General features: G+C 44.2%; 1 protein-coding gene and 1 long non-coding RNA gene across 5 annotated transcripts in view; one reads left to right on the forward strand and one right to left on the reverse strand.

Moving 5' to 3' along the window:
• Positions 1-12,769, forward strand: part of PTPRG (protein tyrosine phosphatase receptor type G) — a 658,718-nt gene that overhangs the window by 99,887 nt on the left and 546,062 nt on the right. The window lies entirely within an intron of this gene.
• Positions 252-2,118, reverse strand: LOC140686585 (uncharacterized). Its single transcript, XR_012060419.1, has 3 exons — positions 2,031-2,118; positions 1,469-1,571; positions 252-627 (listed from the first exon to the last, which is right to left on the reverse strand). It is a non-coding gene; the product is annotated as an uncharacterized lncRNA (long non-coding RNA).

The raw sequence follows: 12,769 nt of genomic DNA on the forward strand, positions 1-12,769 counted from the left end.
CCCCTCACTCTCAAAGGCGTCCTGTTTTAGACAGCTAATTATGAGGTCGTCCTAGGAAGGAGTGCTGGTGAGTGAAGCAGTGTTGGGGGTGGCGGGATGTGATGTACGGGCAGCTGCTCATCTCAGGGAGTGGCCGGTACTCCTGTCCTAACCAGCAGTGCCCTGGGTGGATGTGTACCCAGTATTGCTCCTGTTGAGGCTCAAAGGAAGCCTGAAATTTGGAATTTTAGGCAAATGCCCTAATTTTAAAATGTTGGCAATTATTCAGCTTTATAATAAACTGTGAGGTCAGGCAAAATATGTGGGTGACCTGTTGGTGGCGTTTGGAGAAAGTCTTCCACTGTTTCCTTCAAATAAGAAAAAACGAAAAAACCGCACACAAAAACACAACCACTGATAAAGGAGGGAAAAAGGAAGACGTGGCTAGATACCAGTGCCTGGTGTGGGATACACTGGTGAACAGACTTTTCCTGTGGCTGTTTCTGATCATAAGGTTCCGCTACAGCGTGCTGGGTGAGGATGGCCGGGGATGCAGAATGCAGAGAGCTGGTGTTTGGCGTCTAGACTCCAACTTGCTGGGTGATGGAAATCTGTACATGGCACATATCAGGTGCACCATGGTTTGTGCTTAATGGGGAACAAGAGTGGAATAGAAATCATTATTTTCAAATGTGGTCATGACTTGTAGGTCATGAATTTTCTTTTTTTCTTTTTTTCCCCCACAATCAGTTGAGATGAACAGCTTTGATTTTGAGTCAGGTTCAGTTAATCTTATATCTTTATGTTCTCCTAAAAAAAATGTAATAATGTCCAAGCTTCCCTGGAGCCATTTCTGTCTCTGTGAAATAGGCGATTTAAGGTCCATCCCATCCTAAAAGCTTTTAGCTTGTGAAAAGCTTCTTTTCTTGCTTTTTAAAACCTTTACTCTGTGTTTAGAATAAATGGCATTCCTGGATCTGTTAAATAGGCAGTTAATAATGCCATAGAAGCTGCCCACTGCACAGCCAACCATAAAACTTGCTCAGAGGGCAGGACATGTATTGGAATATTCTGTAATGATCAGATACTGAAACATTACAATCAGCCGTGACCCTGCAATCTGCATTCTTAATTGCAGTCTTCATTTACAGTGGAGTATTGATCTCCTTTTAGTACTTTGTCCTGAAGGTTGACTGGATCTTGGTAATCTATTCATGTCAGTGTGCCTGATAGAACCAGCTTTAATTCAGCTCTTTAGAGAAAGCCTTGTCATAGGGAGACATCTAGGGGGTTTGTTTCACCTTGATATACTTTCCAATATACATTTCATTCTCAGGGGATGGTTTGTCATTCCTCTCTTATAAAATGTGGAGTATAAGGACTCACGCCCCACGGAGTTCTAATGAGGCTTAAATGAGCTAATTCATGTAAAATGCTTGAAATGAGAACATAGCACCCAATAAGTGGTAGCTGCTTTGATTTTTCTCACCCTGGCTTTAAATTGTCTTACATCCTGAATTTGGGATCTGGAATCTTGTTGACCCTTGAAGAGCCAGCGTTGAAGAATGCTGTTGGCTTCATCTTCTTGATTACTGAAAAGTGAGCAAGTAATGAGAACAAATGACATAAAAGAAATTTGTGGGCTAATTGACATTCGAAAATGGACTGCAAATTAAATCATGGCAATGCTGAATTTCCTGAATTGGATAATTGTACGATAGTTACGCAAGAGAATGTCGTTCTTAAGAAATTCACAAAAGTATTTTGAGGTTAAGGGGTTGTGATGCCCCCTTTGAATGGTTGGGGGGGGGAAAGTGTACATAAATGACAGCGGTGGGTGTGGGTGAAGAATCTTAAAGGAGTTCTTGGGATTATTCACCATAGAAGTTTTTTTTTTTTTAAGAGGGCTGATGAGAAATATGTAGCTGGTATTTATTCCTCAGGTAAAAACTACTAGTTCAGTTAGTTATCTTAAAAAAGTGGATTTCTCCCAATTAGAGTTCCCCATCCTATTTTCCGCCCCCACCCCCCAGTTCCTGATTCCCGGGTACCGTTATTTGAAAAGAAGAACTTCTTTGCCCAACGGTTAGTGCCCCTGCTGTTTCGTTTCCAACTCCAAATCATAATCCTTTGTTCCTGACATTATGATCATCACCACAAGTGGCTAATTGTGATGTCACAAACGGAGGATTATGACTCAAATGAGGAATAAACAGCAGGGGTGGATTAATTCCTAAGCAACGAAGAAGATTCTGTTTGGTGCAAATGCCCCAGGGTAATAAAATTTAAAACCAGAAAAAGGCAAGAGGAAGACAAAGCTGAACATATGTGATCTATTAGCCAAATTGTCTTTAAGTGGAAAGCTTTCTCTCTCTCTCTCGCCCTCCCCTCCTTACCTAATTTTCCGTGTGGTATGAATAGCTCCTCTATGGCAGATAAATGGATTTGTTTTTAGGTCTAACAGAGCTCAAGGTGTCTTGCTGACTAATTACAGGGATGTCACACCTAGGCTGAGAAGTGAGTCATTGCGGAGCTATCGAGGTGTTTTTATTTTCTGGAAAGTTGAATTGCTCTTTGCAGTGAGCACTGCAAAAGCCAGGCTATAAAGATCAGTACAATGGCTGCAGACCGCTGGGCTGATAATTGACAGCGGCCCCAACCTGGAAGCCCCGGGTGCTCGCGGCCACAGCAGAATGAGAATGGCGTCCCTCGCTCAGGCTCAGGACAGTTTTCTGAATGGGTTACATGTAAATGAAGCAGTGGCAACAGCTGCTGCTATGGATTGGCCTAGAATTAGTAGTCAATTCTCTGCGGAACTGTAATTTTCAATTCCAAGTCAAGGATGTATTTTTTTTCCCTTTTAGGAAATGTGTGGTTCCCATGCTCTTCGGTTAACCAACATCCAAATTCTCCTGCAAATGACAGTTCACAGTTCCTTTATCCCTGGGGTTGTTTGGCTGTCTCAGGAGTACTTTTGAATTTGTGGCCTTTTTAAAAACCAAGGTTTCAGTAGCCAAAGTAAACTGGAAATCCCTTTGAATTGTTTCCCTCTGCCTAGGACATCGTGTTCCCTTCTCCCGTGTGTTAGGCTCAGTTCTCCCGCGTCCTGCTCTGGGAGCCCTCTCTCCATTTAGGACTTAACCCTCGCTTGAACTGGGGAAGCCGTCTTGAAAAACATTGGGGAAAGACTTGAGGCTGCAGCTTGGCATCCGATGAGCCAACAAAGCCAGATTTGAAAAACATGGTAAATTTAGTTATAAAGGAGACCTCCCATTTGAGTCTAGGCATTTAATAATAGCCTTGATGCGCAAAGTAGAAATTATGCGATTATTATCTTGGGGCTGTGATTAGAACGTGTTGTCGTATTGGTGACATTTAGAAATGTGTAACTTCATCCGTGGTTAAGACGAAGCCGCTCCATGGTCCCAGCGGATGCTGGGCGACCGCGCACCGGGGTGATGCTCCCTGGAGAGAGGACAGCTCTGAGAGAGCCATGCCTCCTCCTCCTGCCTCTGTTTTCTCCTTTGTTTCCTGATGTGACCGCGATGTTTTCTGGACTTTAAAGAGTAGCATGAACAGAAGTGTTGCCTACTGGGTTGTGAGGCCGTCTTCCCTGTCCTGTTTCACGTGTGGGGGTGTGTGTGGTGGTGATGGGGTCGTGGGGCCATCTGTCCCACTGTCCCCTGTTAGCTCACTGTGGGCAGCTCTACTCCAGGATGTGTCGTCCGGAAGCAGTGCCTGTGGGTGTATTTCGGGAAGTGGCCTGCTGTTCCTCCAAGGTGAGCGTAGATTCAGTTCTCCCTTGGAGGATCTTATTTGGAGCATTTAAGGCCCTTCAAAAATGCAGTCATTTCAGCATGGGTTTTCCCTTAGCCAGTTGTTCCCACCCTCCAGGGATATGGGGAGAAACACAGGGAACACATCCAAGTCCAGAGGGGCTCTCACAGCACGTGACAGGGGCTCCCAAACCTGGTTGGTATCGTGGGAAGTGTCACACCAAGAGCTGCGGGAAATGGGAGAGCCGTAAAAGTGGTGGCCTCTGATCCTGCGGCGTTTACAGCTCCCCGTCAGCCCAAACCGGACCACGTGAAATTGCCGAGGACAGTTCCAAAACCAAGAGTCAACCAATGGGGATTAATATAGATTGCCTGCAAGAGTCCGAGGGACTTGAGGATTTCAGTTTTGTAGTTGCTTTGGAGAAGCTTTCCTAGAGTAGTTGAGTTTGGGAACCAGGTTTTTAAAGAACCAACAGAGGGCAGTGAAGATGGCCATGATCTATGTCACCAGAGGTGCCTGGGTGTACACGTCCCTTGCCTGCCATTGACTGAGCCTGGGACAGCCTGAGTCAGCCTCTCTCTCTCTCTCTTACATCTCTTTCATTCTCTGTCTCTGTCTCCCTCTCTCATGAATGCAAGGGTAGTTCCCTACCCAATAAGGTGATTTTGAGGATTACATGGGACAGTGCCTGTGAAGAGTTGGGCAAAGTTACTGCTCTTCTTAATTGGGGATTTGGAATTACCAGGGGAGGCAGAAAGTATGCGTGTGGACAGGAGCGCTGATGGAGAAGGCTCAGACTGAGAGCCTTATTGCAGAGGGCGGGTTACTTAGTTAGAAAGGAAGTTTGGATGAAACAAGTGAGGAGGTTATGGTGAAGACTGAGTGCCCCTGATGATCCCAAGAGGGTTCTCTATTTATGTCAGTTCAGGGACGTAAGTGCTGAGTTAGTGGCACAAAGTGTTCATGGGGGAGTTAATATTGATGACAGATAAAGGGGGAGACAGATAAAGGGGGATAGAACCTCAGAACATGCTGCAGATCTGACAGTCTCGGCCAGCCCCATGGGACGCTCTGGAGAAAAGGTTGCCCGTTATTAAGAGTCCAGCTTTGGGGAGAAATGGCCAAGCCCCGGTACCCACCATGCTCTGCAGCTCTTGGCCGGGGGTGCTTGGGAGGAACATCATCTGGGCCCCAAAGCTGCTTGGGTCCTGGAGGTCCTGTGCAGCTGAGCAGCAGGTTCTTCCTTGAGCGGAGATCCCAGTGACTTCCCCCCACGCCCCTCTACTGCAGCTGCTCTACCATCTAAACTGGAACCCCCGTTCTAGCTTACTTTCCATCTTGTTTATTTCCTTCACAGCATTTTATCATCAGCAGTAATAAAACTTGTGTGCACATTATCATCTCTCCCACCAGCGTGTGGCCCGACCCTGTCTAATTTGGTGGCCAGTGGGCACAGAGAGGGCATTTCCCGGCAGCCTAGCATCCGACGGTGTCAGGTCTCTTATTGCCATGATCTCTCGTTTGGTCTTGGAAGGATTATTTACCTCCATCATTGAGAACATTTGCTAAACACTCGTGGGGGCCATGCATTGTGGTGATGTCATTTAATCCTCCCTACCTCCCAGCATGGGGAGGGACCACTTATTTTTGTTTAATGGAAGGATGCATGCGTTCACGCCCACTTTATGGTTGGGGAAGCTGAGCTCTAGAGAACAGAGATAGACTCTCCAGGGTCAGTCAGCGTAGGAGTAGGCAGAGATGGGACTTCTGCTCTTTCTGCCCACCAAACCCACAATCTGAATTGCTCTGCCACCTTGAAGCAGGCAAAATTGTGAGCTGGCGGAGGGAACAGAAGGAAGATTTGGTCCACACCAGCCCCCTGGTAGCTCTCGCTGTTCTCTGTGCCTGGGTTAATAGCCTTTTCAAGTTGGCCAGTGCTGTGAATAGTTGGTGGGGCTGTGGGGAGTTGGATAACCTTAGACGTCACTAGGCAGGATGTGAATTTTTATTTTATTTTATTTATTTATTTATTTTTACATTTTTTATTGATTCATAATCATTTTACAGTGTTGTGTCAAATTCCAGTGTTCAGCACAATTTTTCAGTCATTCATGGACATATACACACTCATTGTCACATTTTTTTCTCTGTGATTTATCATAACATTTTGTGTATATTTCCCTGTGCTATACAGTGTAATCTTGTTTATCTATTCTACAATTTTGAAATCCCAGTCTATCCCTTCCCACCCTCTACCCCCCTCCGTAACCACAAGTCTGTATTCTCTGTCCATGAGTCTATTTCTGTCCTGTATTTATGCTTTGTTTTTGTTTATTTTTGTTTTTTAGATTCCACATATGAGCGAGCTCATATGGTATTTTTCTTTCTCTTTCTGGCTTACTTCACTTAGAATGACATTCTCTAGGAGCATCCATGTTGCTGCAAATGGCATTATGTTGTCGGTTTTTATGGCTGAGTAGTATTCCATTGTATAAATATACCACATCTTCTTTATCCAGTCACCTGTTGATGGACATTTAGGCTGTTTCCATGTTTTGGCTATTGTAAATAGTGCTGCTATGAACATTGGGGTGCAGGTGTCATCCTGAAGTAGATTTCCTTCTGGGTACAAGCCCAGGAGTGGGATTCCTGGGTCATATGGTAAGTCTATTCCTAGTCTTTTGAGGAATCTCCACACTGTTTTCCATAGTGGCTGCACCAAACTGCATTCCCACCAGCAGTGTAGGAGGGTTCCCCTTTCTCCACAGCCTCTCCAGCATTTGTCATTTTTGGATTTTTGAATGACGGCCATTCTGACTGGTGTGAGGTGATACCTCATTGTAGTTTTGATTTGCATTTCTCTGATAATTAGTGATATTGAACATTTTTTTCATGTGCTTTTTGATCATTTGTATGTCTTCCTTGGAGAGTTGCTTGTTTAGGTCTTCTGCCCATTTTTGGATTGGGTTGTTTATTTTTTCCTTATTGAGTCATATGAGCTGCTTATATATTTTGGAGATCAAGCCTTTGTCGGTTTCACTTGCAAAAATTTTCTCCCATTCCATAGGTTTTCTTCTTGTTTTATTTCTGGTTTCCTTTGCTCTGCAGAAGCTTGTAAGTTTCATTAGGTCCCATTTGTTTATTCTTGCTTTTATTTCTTCTAGGAGAAAATTTTTGAAATGTATGTCAGATAATGTTTTGCCTAGGCAGGATGTGAAATTGGTACAGCTTCTCTGAAAGTGTTAGGCTGTGTCCCTCAAAACTACGTGTGCACATAACCTTTGATCCAGCAACTCTGCCTCCAGGTGCTTATCCTTCAGGTGAACTTCCACAAGTGCAAAATGGCTTGTGTCAAGGTTAGGCATTGCAGCAGCCTTTGGATTTGAAAAGGATGAGGAACAACCTGACAGCCCATTAAAAGGGGCTGCTTTAATAAATTATGGTATGTTAAGTAAGGCGTACGTGCAGCTGTTGAAGCATCTCCGTGTGAACTGGTACATATGTTTATTCCAATATCTGTATCTTGTTAATTAAGGGGGGAAAAGCCAGGTGCACAACAGTATCTAGATTAGGCTACTTTTTTTCTGGGACACTGGCATTTTGGTAATAGACGTTGCCTTGGGAGGTGTGGGGAGGAGGTGAAGGAAGAAGCGGTAGTTTTCACTGTCAATTGTTTGGTCGCTTTGACTTTGACTTTTAAAATATACACATGTAATATCCATTCAGAAAATTCAATAAAGGAAATCCGCCGTCACCAACTAACCAAAAATGAATTACGTATTGACCATTAGGACCAAGAAGAACAGATCAGGTAAAGTTGACCAGTTAGATAATGCCTACCTTGCCATTAAAGAAAGATCTTTTTATCTCCTGTTGAGAGGCAAACACCAGGGAGATTTTCACCAGATTTGGATGAAATAATTGGGACTAGTTCAATTTGAATTTTTTTGTTTAATCTGGCTTTTCCGGAATTTGCTTTGGGAACCTTCAGTGGCCCCTCAATTTGGAATGTAGCCATTTGCTCGGGCACCTGCAGACCCAGATTAGCAGTGGAGGGCCTGTGTGCTGTCTGTGTTAGCTCTGTTCAAAGTGACAGCCAACATTTATTCATGTAACAACGATTAATGATTCTTCCGGGCAGAGCGGGGAGTCTACCATCCAGATGTATTTGTCGAGACTGTAAAAGGACTCTGGACCTGGACATTAGGGGACCTGGCCTGACCTGAGTAAATGTGGCTTTGGGACCCTTTTGGAAGTTACTCGTTGATGTTTCTTTTTTCTCTCAAAGTGATTGCAAATGAAAAGAAAATGAACCCATTCACTTTCATATTTATACAAAAGTATGAGAAAGAATGAGAAGTTAGGAAAGCGTGAATTATTTCTTAAGTAGGACTTTATAGCTTCGTCGGTCATAGACATCTTTTTATTAACACATTAGACAAATTCTTTAGAGGCCAATTTGCATTCACTTAGAGAAACATTTGTGGGGGTGGTGTATAATATGCAGCAATACCTGCTCCTTTTCGGGAAATCAATTTGTTATATAGCCCTCAAACTATGACAGCTGTATGGTTGGATTACGACTTTTTTTTGTTTGTTTGTTTCCATGTCTGCTGAAGGGCTAACAGAATAAGACAGTTTAATCACATGCCATTATGTAGATAGGGGTGTGGGGAGCTTGGACGGGCTTCCAGATGTGGAGCTGGGTACCCGGCTTTTGCAAGCAGCTTTTTAGCAGAAGTCATTTAAGTGTGGCCCCTGGATAATTCCGTGGTTTGGAGGCATGCCCACGGAGCCCCTTCTTCCCAGGGTGCCTGACCTCCCGGAGCTGTGGCTGACGGCACCTTCTCTGCGTTGGGCCCACCGAGGTGGTTGTCAGGGAAGGTGTGTTGCCAGGTAGGGATGTTGTCACCATAGAGAGAGAGAGAGACCTCCCCCAGAGTGGTCCATGTTTCCAGCCAGATTTATGTTATTTACAGGGATTAGGCAGAGATTAGGATTTAGACTTGTGTTGCCCTGGAAAACTGTTTTCTGACCTCAGGCCAAAAAAGGGCTGTGTGTTGAACAACCTAGCAAGCAGGTCTCCAAGTGGCAGCCTAGACTCAATGTCCAGGCGTTTGTCCTCCCAGCTGGGGATCCTTGAGAAATCTGAGCTAGACTAAGCGTGAGCTCATTGGAGGCCCCCTTTCCTTGGCTTCCTCCATCTTTCCAGAGACTCAGAGGCCATCAGCTGTGGAAGCAGTTTTGAGCTTTGTCGGTGATTAGCTGCATGATGGGGAAGGCTCTTCGCATTTTCCTGGGTCCTGGAGCTCTTTGGTGGATGGGAGCCTTCTAATCCAGCTCCTCCCTGAGAGCATGTGGGCAGCTCGAGTTAAAGAAAGCAGCCAATGTCCTGTCCTCCCTCCCTGGTGTTTTCCATACAAAGGATTTAGCACTTATGTTTGCAAAATTCAATTGTTAGTGCCCTTGTCAGCTGCTGCTTTAAATTCTGTGTCCTTTCCTGTTTCTGGGTCAGTGCCTAGTAAGTGGTAAACACGGCCATATCCCAGCTTTCTTTTTCTAGGTTATTTTGCATGAGCCTTGTCAGTAGCAGAATCACAGACAGGGTGGCTTGACCTTGACCTTTGCATCCCGAATTCATGGTCTGCCCTGCCTCTCTCCTCTCAGACATCCTAATGTGTCTGGTGTAACTGTTCACTTTACAAAGAGGGCGAAGGTTGAGGAGGTTTGGCAACGGCCCTGCCTTTGGTTAAGGAGCCCACACTGGCGAATCAGACCTTCCTCAGCCCCGGCGTCCTGACTCTTGTTTGAGGACTTCTTTTACCATAATAATCCGTCACTGTGGGTTTTATGTTCTAGGAATGAAAATTATATTTACCATTAGCCTAGGGAAAATGTTTTGCAATTCATATTTGGAGCTGCTGTAACAAACATTCCTAATGCCAGTCAGAAGTGATTTGATGATTGGAATTACCTATTTGGGGGGATGATTCATACAACTATCCTCTGTTATCATCTATAATAAAGAGTTAAACTGTATTTATACATTCAGACACGTGTATACACTCACACACACACACACACACACAAACACACACTCACTCACACACCCCACAAGTCTGCTGGATCTTAGAAAAACTCTAGAAGGATTTTCAACAAGATGAGTTGCATATTTATGATGGTCTGACTTAAAATAGAGACTCTGGCATATATGAGATTCACTTTGGAAGGGGCTTTGGGAAAGCACCCCAAATAAATAAGTCATCAGTCTCTCCTAGGGGGGCTGGAATTGAATGAGACACAGTGAGAGGACCATGTGACTGCCCAGCTGGGAAGACTGGATCTCTGTGATAGGATGCTGGCACCTTGGAAATCTAGGCACCAAACCGAAGTAGCAAGGGCAAATGTGAATTACAGGTGTTGATTTGCATTGAAATCTGCAGATCTGCTTCTCTCACGGGCATTTCTCTGTGTGCAGGAGAAAGTTGCATGAGAAATTCTAGTCTTTCTATTTACTGACGGTAAATGATTTTCTCAGGAAATGGAGGAGAACAAACTAGTATGGTAATCACAGTGCTGACAAAGTAGAAGTCTGTCTCATTGCAGGGTGTGCTCATCCCATCATTAAAATTAGTTGATCTGAGAAACTGAGGAGTTAACCAGCTTTTGTTTATTTTATAATAGAAAGGTTTGGGAGAATCTCAGTTTGTGTTCTGAAGATTCTCCAGCTACTGTGTTCGTGGAGTTAGAAATAGTGTTCCTCTCAAGTGCTTTGGAATGAAAACACGTCCGCTTATGCGGACGGAGGGTCACTCAGGCAAGGTACAGAGCTCCCAGCAATTTTCATTGTTCCTCTGGTATGATTGTTCTTCTTGCATCCCCTCCCACCCCCCCGACCCCCCTCCGCCCCTTCCTCCAAGCCCTCCCCTGAGTTAGGTGACGGGGTAGAGCTTTGCCTGGCTTTGTTCTGGGTTTGGTCCCAACCAGGCAGTGAACTTCACTTGTGACAACTTCACCCGCTCTTATTGCTTGCAATGCAGATATGGTGGTTTGGGTGGTTGCTACCACTTTCTGTAAGTTCAGGGGCTTCTTGATTCTTTAAGGCCACTAAACCCAAGGAAGGGAGAGAGTGTGAGATAGCAGTGACCTGCAAAGGGGCAGAGTCAGATCTCTTCTGAGTGTGTGTTTCAGGGTGACCTGTTAACCTGTTCTCTCCAGGCCAAGAGGCATTTTCTTGATTGTCCTTATGCTTGATGGGGACGTGTTACATACAACAGCTGTTTTAGGACCTTGTCTTCCTTATTTTCCGTTTCCTGGATATCTGATGCATGCAAAGTGGAGGAAATGTGCAAAAGAGTGGAAGACAGGTGGAACAAACAGGAACAAAACCAAGGAAAGCCTGGGACCCTAAAACACACAGTGAGGTTTTTACCCCACAGGTCCATGAAGGGACGAATTCATCCTCCCTCCTCCTCACCACACATGAAGGCCAGCATTGTGCCATTTGTAGATTCACATTATGAGATAAAACCATTCACTCAGATAGTTTCTGGTAGTTGACTCCTGTCTTCTCTGAAACGCCCTTCTAAGTATTTGATCAGAAATAAAGCTCTTTGAATAACGAATAGCCCTCTGTTGGCTTTTCAGCTTGTGTCAGGTTTTTTCCCCTCAAGGAAGTTTAATAGATGATACATTCAGTGCCTGGCAGTTTTAAATTTCTGCGCCGTCTTCCTTGAAAGCCGTGGGTTTCTTTACCTCTCTGAGATGAAACTGCTCAAGAGAATGATTGATTTTTGTAGAGAATTGGTATGTTTTTACATAGACAAAATAAAATCACATTATCTGTCAGTGGAGGAATGGTTCAAGTATGGCATACCAAAAAATGTGGACTATTAGGCACTCTCAAACAGCGTAAGTCTACGTATACTGACGTGGAAAAATGCTTAATATACTGTTGGGCGATAAAAGCAAGTTGTAGAACAACATAGAATGTGATCCTATTTGTGTTTTTTTAAAGGAGTCCAAAGACCAGCCTATGTAAGTATGTAGATTTCTGTCTGTACTTTTAGTCACGTAGAATAATGACCAGAAATGCTATAAACCAAACTTGTGTTCTTTCAGGAACGTGGAGCAACACTGGACAGCACAGAACAAAGGGTGACCATCACGCTTCGTTTGGACCTATGTGTTGTCCTAATTTTGTGAAATGATGATATATTTATATGTTATGGACGTATAAATTCTGGAAAGCATCCCAGCAAGACTAATATAGTCAGTCCTTTGCCTGAGGTCACCATTTGTGTTCCCGCCGAGAGCAGATACAGCACCAAGTGTTGCCACGGTCATCCTGACACCTTGAAGGGCAGTGGGGCTTTCCTAAGAGCTGGTAGGCACGGTGAAGTCACTTTAAGTAAAGAGGACTAGTGTTTGAACCCTGGCTCATAAAGAACTTACCGATGAGGGGACAGAAAGGGGTTGTTACTCAGTGTATGGGTTGGAGATAAACGCATTTGAGGTTAGGGAGACTCTATAAGCATGATGGAATGAGCAGTCCGTGCTGTATTTATTTTTATTCTTCCTTTCGTACATTCCAGGGCTAAACTGTGAGTAATATATGGTAAGTAAAGTTTCTTCTGCTACCACGTGTTGTCCCCTGTTTAAGGATTCGGCTGTCCTTCAATATATGTGTTGCCATTTAATGGCTTGATGAAGAGTTTTGTGCTGTAGCTAAGTCGCAAATAACATTTAAAAAAAATTGCCAAACATAGACAACTGGCAACTTATAAGACACGTGGAGTTGAGATTTAGGTGGTGATAGGAAGTGTGCGCCATGGACTTAGACAAATCATTGTTCAAATCTTCTTTGCACAACTTGGTGGTCATACATTCTTGTATTGAGCTTTCAGCTGGGGGGTTTCAGCAGTAAAATGTGAATAACAAAGTCACTTAACTTTACACAGTTGATGTGGGTTTTAAGTGAAATAGTGCACAGCAGTGCTCTAACAACAGTTTG

Source organism: Vicugna pacos, chromosome 17, assembly GCF_048564905.1.
Source record: "Vicugna pacos chromosome 17, VicPac4, whole genome shotgun sequence".
NCBI classification, from domain to species: domain Eukaryota; kingdom Metazoa; phylum Chordata; class Mammalia; order Artiodactyla; family Camelidae; genus Vicugna; species Vicugna pacos.